Raw genomic sequence first — 12,498 nt, 5'->3', positions numbered from 1 at the left:
ATACTTACTTACTCACTGGTCATATCGGACTCGCGAGTCAATTACCGCAGCAACGTATTTTCGCCATCTGTCCCTGTCTTGGACTATTTCCTTCCATTCCCCTTCAATACCTAGGCTCCTCAAATCAGCCTTCACATTGTCCTCCCCACAGGACGTTTTCCCTCTAGGTGCCCTACCAGTACTCTGCGCGCTGCCCTCCCCTCATCCAGCCCATCGCAGCCTACGTGATTTAATAATATTGATTATGTCAGGGCTTGAATTAGAGTTCGTGAATCTCTTCGTTATGCAGTTTTCGCCACTCTCCGCTAATGTCATCCCTTTTGGCTCCGAAAATTTTCCTCAAAATTTTGTTTTCAAATACTCGAAACGGCTTTTCATTTTGCACAGTGAGAGATCAAGTCTCACACCCATACAGCATAACTGGTAGAATAATAGTTTTGTATCTTCTAATCTCTAAATTCCTAGACAATATCCGTGATGAAAGTAATCTATTCAGTGAGAAGTAGCACGCATTTCCCGCCCGTAATCCCTTCTTCAGTTCGGATTCAATCTCATTTCTCGAAGTGATGTCCACGCCTAGATACTTAAATGTGTTCACTTTTTCAAACTGCATGTCTCCAACTCTTAACATTTCCTGATCTACTGCTGTTGGCATTCTAGTAGTAACCAGGTATTTAGTTTTGTCTTCACTTATCCTTAGACCTACCCCTTCACTAGCCTTGATTAACGCATTCGCATTTGCTGTTACAGGTTCTTTCCTATCGCAGATAGCCATATAGCATTTAAAAGAAAATTAAAAGAATTTCTGAATGGCAACTCCTTCTATTCATTAGATGAATTTTTGGATATAGTAAGTGGGTAATTTCCCCACCCCCCACCAATATATATATATATATATATATATATATATATAGGGCTATTACAAATTTCATAAATTCACTGTTGCTCCATTCATTGGCATATGGTCACGACACACTACAGATACATAGAAAAACTCATAAAGTTTTGTTCGGCTGAAGCCGCACTTCAGTTTTCTGCCGCCAGAGCGCTCGAGAGCACAGTGAGACAAAATGGCGACAGGAGCCGAGAAAGCGTATGTCGTGCTTGAAATGCACTCACATCAGTCAGTCATAACAGTGCAACGACACTTCAGAACGAAGTTCAACAAAGATCCACCAACTGCTAACTCCATATGGCGATGGTATGCGCAATTTAAAGCTTCTGGATGCCTCTGTAAGGGGAAATCAACGGGTCGGCCTGCAGTGAGCGAAGAAACGGTTGAACGCGTGCGGGCAAGTTTCACGCGTAGCCCGCGGAAGTCGACGAATAAAGCAAGCAGGGAGCTAAACGTACCACAGCCGACGGTTTGGAAAATCGTACGGAAAAGGCTAAAGCAGAAGCCTTACCGTTTCGAACTCATTGATGGGGACATGCTGCGCCGAGTGTGGGAGGAACTTGATTATCGGCTTGATGTCTGCCGAATCACTAAAGGGGCACATATCGAACATTTGTGAATGCCTAAAAAAACTTTTAGACTTTTTGTATGTGTGTGCAAAGCATAGTGAAAATATCTCAAATAATAAAGTTATTGTAGAGCTGTGAAATCGCTTCAATCATTTGTAATAAGTAATATTTTGTGTAATGTAATATCTTGTATAGACACCTTTTATTAACCTGACACGTTCCACATCATTACAAAGTGTCGTATACATGAACTATGGAAGAAGTGCTAATCTAATCTAAAAGTCCAATCCCGATGGTCACGGGCCCACTACAGTCTGACGACGTCGGTCGGTCAACATGTGAACACATAAGAGTGGTCTGCTGCGGAGCTCCATGTTCGACAATGCACGATGAACGGTGTGCTCCGAAACAATCTGCTCTATTGTCAGAGATGCCACACATCACTGTCTATCCTACTTTGAAGAGCAGACAATCCTCCGAACCCCACTTTCTGTGGAGGTTCGTGGACGCCCAGCCACTCAGCACCTGCTGGTAGTTCCACTGTCCTGCTACCCCTTTCCGTAGACGCTCTCGGCGGTATCACGCGGACATCCGACCAGCTTCGCCGTTTTCGACACACTCGTTCACAGACTCTGCGTAACAATAATCTGCCATTTGTCAAAGTCGCTTATCTCAATGGATTTCCCCACTTGCAGCCCGTATCTTCGCTAGGGCGATCCCCGGCCCGTGTCTGCTCCGCTTACGTGCTTTAGTTACCGCGTTACGTGCCCGCTATGTCACCAGGCGGCATTCAACGTACCGGTGAACAGTGGTCGTAGTGTTTACGCTGATAATTGTGTACTGGCTCCGACGATAAAGTCAGGCCTATTTGTAGCTACAAGGTCCAAAACACCTCCGTGGCTTGTGCGTTGTCTAACTAGCTGCTCAAGGCAGTTTCCGCGAAACTTGTTCGAAAGTACCTCACAGAACAACGTGCAGTGAATTCAGTCTGTACTCGATGAGTCAAACTCGCCTTCAACTAATACTGCACGATCTGGGTATTTCCACACACCCGAGCGTAGACTTTCACTGAATGATTCAAAAAACTGTTGCGGCGGAATCAGGCGGCCGGTAAAAACATTATATAATTAACTTGATATATAATTATATAATTAACTTGAACATTGTAATTCTGTCAGAGATAGCAAATGACTTGGAAGAGCAGTTGAACGGAATGGACAGTGTGTTGAAATGAGGATATGAGATGAACATCAACAAAAGCAAAATGAGGATAATGGAATGTAGTCGAATTAAGTCGGGTGATGCTAAGGAAATTAGATTAGGAAATGAGACACTTAAAGTAGTAAAAGAGTTTTGCTATTTGGGGAGCAAAATAACTGATGATGGTCGAAGTAGAGAGGATATAAAATGTAGACTGGCAATGGCAAGGAAAGTGTTTCTGAAGAAGAGACATTTGTTAACATCGAGTATTGATTTAAGTGTCAGGAAGTCGTTTCTGAAAGTATTTGTATGGAGTGTAGCCATGTATGGAAGTGAAACACGGACGATAAATAGTTTGGACAAGAAGAGAATAGAAGCTTTCGAAATGTGGTGCTACAGAAGAATGCTGAAGATTAGATGGGTAGATCACATAACTAATGAGGAGGTATTGAACAGAATTGGGGAGAAGAGGAGTTTGTGGCACAACTTGACTAGAAGAAGGGATCGGTTGGTAGGACATGTTCTGAGGCATCGACGGATCACCAGTTTACTACTGGAGGGCAGCGTGGAGGGTAAAAATCGTAGAGGGAGACCAAGAGATGAATACACTAAGAAGATTCAGAAGGATGTAGGCTGCAGTAGGTACTGGGAGATGAAGAAGCTTGCACAGGATAGAGTAGCATGGAGAGCTGCATCAAACCAGTCTCAGGACTGAAGACCACAACAACAACAACAATTAGCTTGAGTTTTCCTTTGCCTGCTATTCGCATCCAGATAACTTTACAGTCAGGCTCAATTTCGACATGAACAGACAAAATATTTTTGTTGAGTCCGTCTTTTCGATGTACGCTCATGCCTCACTAAATATTTTTGAGCTATCTGCTTCGAGTTTTAGCAATCTATTGGTCCCGAGAATAATTTGGGAGCGACGCAGAACGTTCAGAAAGTTCAGGAACGCAGAAAGTTCAGGAACTTTACTATGAATATTTTGACAACTTATTGTTAAAATTCCGACAGTCGAAGTGTCTCTACTTTGATCTGCGTATGGACTGGCATCTAAATGACTACTCTGCAGTTCACACTTAACTGCCCGTCAGAGGGTTCATCGAACTATTTCCGCACTATTTCTCTACCGCTCCTCTGTGTCTATGCGCGTTGAAAATACGAAAACTTGAAACTTTCCGGGTGAGCTCTGATTTCTCTTATTTTTCTACGATGATTATTGGTCCCTATGCATGCAGGTGCCAAAAAATATTTTCGCATTTTGAGGAGAACGTAAGAGGCTCAACTTTCATGAAAAGATCTCGCCGCAACGAAAAACGCCTTTTTTTAATGATAGCCACTCCAACTCGTGTATCATACCCGTGACACTCTCCGCCCCATGTGGGATAATACAAAACGAGCTGCCCTTCTTTGAATTTTTTAGATATCCTCCGTCAATCCTACCTGGTAAGGATCCCTTACAGCACAGCAATACGCTAGTAGGGGACGAAAAAGCGTAGTGCAGGCAGTCTGTTTAGAAGACCTTTTGCAGCTTCTAAGTGTTCGGCCATTCAAACGTAGTCTTTGTTTGGCCTTCCCCAGAACATATACGATCGTTCTAGTTTCAGTTGTTCGGATTTGCAGTTCCAAGGTATTTAGTCGAATTGACAGGATTTAAATTTGTGTGATCTTTCGTGTAACCAAAATTTGACGCATTTTAGTTTTTGTACTCACGTGGATGACTTCACACGTTTCCTTATTGAGAAACAACTGCTACTTTACACACCACACGAATATGTGTCGAAATCATTCTGCAATTGGTTTTTGATCTTCTGATGACTGTAGTAGACGGTTAATGATAGCATCATCTGCAAACGATTCAAGTGGGCTGCCAAGATTGTCTCCTAAATTTTTTATGTAGATTAGGAACAGCAGAGGGCCTTTAACACTTCCTTAGGGAATCCCGGATATTACTTCTGTTTTACTCGAAGATTTTCCGTCGGTTACTACGTACTGTGTCCTTTATGACACAAATCTCGAATCCGGTCGCGCACCTGAGACGAGACTCCGTAGGCACGCAATTTCATTAGAACTCTTGTGAGGAACTGTGTCAAAAGTCTTCTGGAAATCTGGAATTAATTTGAGATACCCTGTCGATATAGCTCATTACTTCACTTGAATAAAGAGCTAGTTGTGTTTCACAAGGACGATATTTTCTGACTACTCACTGTTTGTTAATGCGCAATTATCTCCGAGGTATTTCATAATGTTCCAACACAGTGTATGTTCCAAAATCGTACTCACTGTTTGTTAATGCGCAGTTATCTCCGAGGTAATTCATAATATTCCAACACAGTGTATGTTCCAAAATCCTACTCCAAAACGACGTTAGTGATATGGGTCCGTAATTCAGCGTATAACTTCTTCCTTGAGTATTAGTGTGACCTGTGCGACTTTCCAGTAGTTTGGCAGGGATATATGGCTGTTATGTGTGGAGCTATTGCCCCAGTGACAGGAACCTTATCGGCACGCTATCTGGACCGGAAGACTTCCCTTCATTAAGCTCTGTAGCTGCTCCGCTACAACGAGGATATCTACTTCAAAAGTATTGATGTTGGCACTTGTTCTCGGTTCGAATTCTGGAATATTTATTCGACTTTTTTCATGTAGTAATATCGGAAAACTGTGTTTAATGACTCCACTTTAGTGGTGTTGTCAATTCTAATATTACCATCGCTATCGTTCAGTGAAGGTACAGATTGCGTCTTGCCGCTGGTGTACTTTACATACGACGAGAATATCTGTAGATTTTCTATCCGATTTCGAGACAGAGCTTTGTTGTGGAAGCTATTAAAAACATTTCGCATTGAACTCCACACTAAATTTCGAGCTTCAGTAAATCACCGCAAATCTTGGAGATTTTGTGTTCTTTTAAATTTGACATGCTTTTTTCTTTTGCTTCTGCAACAGCGTTTTGACATGTATTGTGTGTTGTGTCTAGACAAGACAGCCTAGACACAATGAGAGGAAGCCGAAAGGCACGCGCTTAAACTCACGCAGGCTGGCGTGAGGTCTGAAACAGGATACGTAATGAATGCAATAAAGAAAAGTACGTAGCTTAGGGAATACTTAACTTTAATCCACATTTGTAGAACATCGCTCTTGATGATACATTAATACACTCCTCGAAATGGAAAAAAGAACACATTGACACCGGTGTGTCAGACCCACCATACTTGCTCCGGACACTGCGAGAGGGCTGTACAAGCAATGATCACACGCACGGCACAGCGGACACACCAGGAACCGCGGTGTTGGCCGTCGAATAGCGCTAGCTGCGCAGCATTTGTGCACCGCCGCCGTCAGTGTCAGCCAGTTTGCCGTGGCATACGGAGCTCCATTGCAGTCTTTAACACTGGTAGCATGCCGCGACAGCGTGGACTGAACCGTATGTGCAGGTGACGGACTTTGAGCGAGGGCGTATAGTGGGCATGCGGGAGGCCGGATGGACGTACCGCCGAATTGCTCAACACGTGCGGCGTGAGGTCTCCACAGTACATCGATGTTGTCGCCAGTGGTCGGCGGAAGGTGCACGTGCCCGTCGACCTGGGACCGGACCGCAGCGACGCACGGATGCACGCCAAGACCGTAGGATCCTACGCAGTGCCGTAGGGGACCGCACCGCCACTTCCCAGCAAATTAGGGACACTGTTGCTCCTGGGGTATCGGCGAGGACCATTCGCAACCGTCTCCATGAAGCTGGGCTACGGTCCCGCACACCGTTAGGCCGTCTTCCGCTCACGCCCCAACATCGTGCAGCCCGCCTCCAGTGGTGTCGCGACAGGCGTGAATGGAGGGACGAATGGAGACGTGTCGTCTTCAGCGATGAGAGTCGCTTCTGCCTTGGTGCCAATGATGGTCGTATGCGTGTTTGGCGCCGTGCAGGTGAGCGCCACAATCAGGACTGCATACGACCGAGGCACACAGGGCCAACACCCGGCATCATGGTGTGGGGAGCGATCTCCTACACTGGCCGTACACCACTGGTGATCGTCGAGGGGACACTGAATAGTGCACGGTACATCCAAACCGTCATCGAACCCATCGTTCTACCATTCCTAGACCGGCAAGGGAACTTGCTGTTCCAACAGGACAATGCACGTCCGCATGTATCCCGTGCCACCCAACGTGCTCTAGAAGGTGTAAGTCAACTACCCTGGCCAGCAAGATCTCCGGATCTGTCCCCCATTGAGCATGTTTGGGACTGGATGAAGCGTCGTCTCACGCGGTCTGCACGTCCAGCACGAACGCTGGTCCAACTGAGGCGCCAGGTGGAAATGGCATGGCAAGCCGTTCCACAGGACTACATCCAGCATCTCTACGATCGTCTCCATGGGAGAATAGCAGCCTGCATTGCTGCGAAAGGTGGATATACACTGTACTAGTGCCGACATTGTGCATGCTCTGTTGCCTGTGTCTATGTGCCTGTGGTTCTGTCAGTGTGATCATGTGATGTATCTGACCCCAGGAATGTGTCAATAAAGTTTCCCCTTCCTGGGACAATGAATTCACGGTGTTCTTATTTCAATTTCCAGGAGTGTATATATATATATATATATATATATGTCTGTACGCATGTGTGTGTCTGTTTGTGTGTGTTTACACTTTTTACTTGTGTATTTAGCTACTGCGCCTCAAAGCATTTTTTTTACGGAATAGGTGGCCCGATCTGCTAAAAAGATTGGAAACTGCTAGTATACTGCATGGCGGAGGGTACCCTGGACCGGTATTAGCGGTTGCATTTCCTATTCTGTTTGCGTACAGAGTGGTGGGAAAATCACTGTGTATGTCCCACATTACATTGGGTAGCGGTTGAGGGCTGGCCGAGTTCAGGACGTCGTGAACCACCATCCCAAAAGGGCACACCGCCCAAACAGGCAACAAAGGCCCAACGGCACCGGCCGACCGCCGTGTCATCCTCAACCCACAAGCTTCACTGGGTACAGATATGGAAGGGCAGGTTGCCAGCACACCAGTCTCCTGGCCATTGTTACTTTACAAGGCGGGAGCCGCTACTTCTCTGTCAATCAGCACCTCCATTGGCTTCACAAGGGCTGCGTGCACCCCACTTGCCAATAGTGCCCAGCAGACCGGATGATCATCCATCCGAGTGCTGAGCCAAGCCAAACAGCCCTTACTTTCGGTGTTCTGACGCAAACTGGTGTTACCACCATGGCCATGACATTGGCTGAACCACCACCAAAGGACACGGGATAGTAGCGACTCGGTGAGTTGAAGCCTTTTTGACGCCTGTTGCGCTTCAGTAAAACAGTATTAACGAACGAAACAAGAATCCACGCATCGTGCGATGGCTCCCCAGGCTGCCCCCAATGGCAAGACGGCTGCAGTCCGTGTTCTGGCACCAGCTCGGGTCACGTGGTCGCCACAGCAGTCAAAGAAACGTAGCATGAAAGAGAGTGTGTCGAGCTTCCCCCTCTCTCTGGGTACCCACAACCGCTCAGGTGCTGGTCGCTCCAGGCAAATTTAATGCCACACGGCTTGAAACGTCCCCTTACAACAATTTATACACGACTGTGCTTAACCTGACACACAATATTATTTAGCGTAACGCAATCTGACTTTCAAAAATCCCTACAAAAGAATGGCCCTGACTAACATTAACCTATACCTTTCACAAATCACTTACCTCACAAAAATCTTCGTTACTGGAACTACTGCAATACAGCGAGCGCCACTACTGCCAGCTAAATAAAAGATTCAAACTACTGAAGGCACTAACCACTGATAGGGATAGTTAGCAAATGAAAGATTTTAATAGAGAACAAACACTGTATTTACCTTAATATCATCAAAAGTCATAATATATGTAATTTCAAAACTCCGCCATTTCCTTCCATACATCCACCACTGCTGGCGGCTCACCTCTAACTGCGCAATGCTACGCGCTGTTCACATCCAGCTGCCGCTGCCCAACACTACAATGGCAGACAACAATGCAAACTAGCCACAGACTGCACACAGCACAGCCAGTGATTTGCATATAGAGCGCTACGTAACGTTGCCAATAAGAAAACATAAACAGCCTACTTACATAGCCACCACGCTCCCCACAAAAAATTTTACAAATTTTTTTGGGCAGTGGCCAATACAGATTTGAAAAAATTTTTCATAATTACAGTAAGAAAGATATCAAATGCACACACTTATTAATACAATGTTGGTCAAAAGCTAAAATTTTCTCACAGTCCATAAAGATAGTCCTGATCATTCATCATAATAGTAATTACAGTTTTTGTTTTTCACAAAGTCTCATTAGTAAAAGAGAATGCACACGGAAGTAGTGGATTTCCATGCAGTCTTGAAGAAGTAGTGTTGTCCTTCCAACTGAAAGGCAGTGCTGACTCTTGACATGCTGACAGGTAATGGGCCACAACAGAGCAAACCCACAGCAGAGTCATTCGACGTTTTGAAGAAGATTGGTAGGTAGGTCATCACAGGGTAGACCCACTGTAGTCCTGGTAGAGATTACGGTATTGGTGGGCCACCAGAGGTGCAGACCCACTGCAGTCCTTGTAGAAATTGTGGACAGGCCCACTGTAGTCCTGGTAGAGGTGACGGTATTGGCGGGCCACCAGAGGTGCAGACCCACTGCAGTCCTCGTAGAAATAATGGTATTGGTGGGTCATCAAAGGTGTAGACCCACTGTAGTCCTTGTAGAGATGGCCAGCAGCCATCTGTTGCGATTGTGCAGGTGCACATTCACCATCGAAGAGTCTTGCGGAGAATTTTGCAAGTCCATAAACCACCACTTATGCACTCACAAAAATTTTGGAATTGTCCTTAGAACCAGCAATGCTGTTATCCAGTCCCTTGCTGAATTATCAACACACGTGCAAACACTAACAGTCCCTACTTCTCACATATTGTCCATATACTATGACCAACAGAAAAGTGTGCAGTGAAATGAATGCTTACAAGTTACTTAATTTGATGAACTGGTGTCAATTACATTTGAAATTTATGATATGAGAATACAATTACAAAGCTACAAAATACATCATTAAAGAACATAACAATACAGATAACATTTGTAGTACAGGCTTTACAAAAGAATCGAAATAGACATATACATCAGTGTTACAGGAATTATGACATAAGTAAATACATAAAAGATCAGAATAATTATTGAAACATCAACTTCACACATGAGCATTAAAAGAAAACAGAATAAATAATGTCTAAGCATCTTTACAAAGAAAATAACATATTATTAATGCCAATTATATTTGAGGAGAACAGTATTCCTCATCATAGTGAATGTAGCATAATATTAGAAGAAAAAATTCTATGGAACTACACAGAGACAGGAAGAAAACAAATACACAAGGGTACACAAACACGAGCGCCACTACTGCCAGCTAAATAAAAGATTCAAACTACTGAAGGCACTAACTACTGATAGGGATAGTTAGCAAATGAAAGATTTTAATAGAGAACAAACACTGTATTTACCTTAATATCATCAAAAGTCATAATATATGTAATTTCAAAACTCCGCCATTTCCTTCCATACATCCACCACTGCTGGCGGCTCACCTCTAACTGCGCAACGCTACGCGCTGTTCACATCCAGCTGCCGCTGCCCAACACTACAATGGCAGACAACAATGCAAACTAGCCACAGACTGCACACAGCACAGCCAGTGATTTTCATATAGAGCGCTACGTAACGTTGCCAATAAGAAAACATAAACAGCCTACTTACAGGCTGAGTAACATAGATATATTTAATGTCTTATTAGAATCGTGTGGTGTAAAACAATGGAGGGTCAGACAGCTGTTAGTTTCCTTGAAATGACAATCACTTAAAGTTGTCAACGGACCTGAAATGAAAAAGAAGTCTGTTGGTCAGATTCAGATGGGTAGGATAACGAAAGTAAACTATTACGAAGAAAGGAAACAGATTGTCAATGACACTGGCTAGTGTGTCGGACGGGACGCCCCGCCCCCACCCTGATATCTCGGTTTTGGTCACTGTAGCGCAGTCCTAGGTCTGGTTGAGATTTTAAGGTGGTAATTTGGATGTGAGATGGCGAAGACAATGAGTGTCAATGCCAGTTAAAGTTCACAAGAGTAGACTCGCCTGTAGCTTAGCCTAATGTTAATGTCTTCGTTAGTGCCAAATTATTGCAGTACATCATATTTAACGCACCATTTGTCGTAAAAACTAAAACTGCAAGGTAAAAACGTAAATGTCGTGTGACTAGGGACTCCCGTCGGGTAGACCATTCGCCGGGTGCAAGTCTTTCGGTTTGACGCCACTTCGGTTACTCGCTCGTCGATGGGAATGAAATGATGATGATTAGGGCAACACAACACCCAGTCCCTGAGCGGAGACAATCTCCGTCCTAGCCTGGAATCGAACCCGGGCCCTTAGGATTGACAGTCTGTTGCGCTGACCACTCAGCTACTGGGGGCGGACAACTGCTAGGTGAATTGAGAAAACCTGTATTTGATTATGGACAAGTCTCCATCAAGTATTTAGATGCGTATTATTTGCATATATCGAACACAACTACGGAAGTCGTTATCTTTTAGCACGACACCACCGCCCTTTGCTTTGTAGGACAGAGTCATCGTAATACGCATTGGTGAATCTGAAGAACGTAAACGACGCCTATTAGGAATGGGTAATGTCCCAACACATCGCATACTTCTGATGGAGTACGTGTACAACTATATTTTAAACACATATTATATAAGTGAATGTATTATATGTGTGGAATATATGTGAGAAAGCTACGGACAGAAAGGTGATGTTACAATCTGTTACATAAGAGCGTTGTCAACCTATGACAGAGATGGTGAGAGACATCGCCTTAGCTTTTCGCAGCCCATTAGAGGGAACGTTTCTCCTTCGTGCAATGTCCATAAAGCACTAATTTACTTCGAATTCTTGACTGTGATGCACAAGAAGAGGAGAGTGTGTAGGTACTGCATTGGCCCTCACAGTCACCTGACACTAATACCATTGAAAATGTATTGTTTTACATCAAAAAGAAGTTGTAAGGAAAAAGAGATTCACTCTGGAACAGCTGTCAATGCAGATTCGTCGCATTTGGAGGTCTCTTCCATTTGATTACGCGGAAAACTTTGTTTCAAACATGTCTCAGAAGCCGGCCACGGTGAAAGAGCGGTTCTAGGCGCTTCAGTCGGGAACCGCGCGAGTGCTACGGTCTCAGGTTCGAATCCTGCCTCGGGCATGCATGTGTGTGATGTCCTTAGGTTAGTAAGTTTTAAGTAGTTCTACGTTCAATGGGACTGATGATCTCAGATGTTAAGTCCCATAGTGCTCAGAGCCATTTGAACTATGCCTCAGAGAAGCACCTGAATTCTCACAGTATAATCTCGAGACACGGTTGCTCGTCATAAATTCAAAACTAACGATGATTATATGGCTGTTTCGTTAGCAGGAAGTGGAAAAATTTATATTTCAAGGACACCGTTCCGCTGCTGCTGTTACTGCTAGGTGCTGCTATTACTGCTAGTAATGAAAAAGATGTCAAGCACTTTCCTCTAATGTGCTGGTTTGTTAGTGTCTGTCGCAATAGAAAAAATTTCTTTAGCTAGGAGTCATTAGCGTGTTGGGTTAAAGATAACAGATGAACGATACAGGCACGTTCCTGGGTAACAAAAAAACAAAAAAAAAAACAAAAAAAAACACTTAACTTTGACAACGAGGACTGATGGTATAATTTCTCGGAACTCTGACAAGAACTGCCTCGTTAGTAAAACTGAGTACCACTTGTATCTGCTGCGTGTCAGTTGTGA

The sequence above is a fragment of the Schistocerca cancellata genome, chromosome 10 (genome assembly GCF_023864275.1).
Source record: "Schistocerca cancellata isolate TAMUIC-IGC-003103 chromosome 10, iqSchCanc2.1, whole genome shotgun sequence".
Taxonomy (NCBI): domain Eukaryota; kingdom Metazoa; phylum Arthropoda; class Insecta; order Orthoptera; family Acrididae; genus Schistocerca; species Schistocerca cancellata.
Note: the sequence above shows the minus strand (reverse complement) of the source record.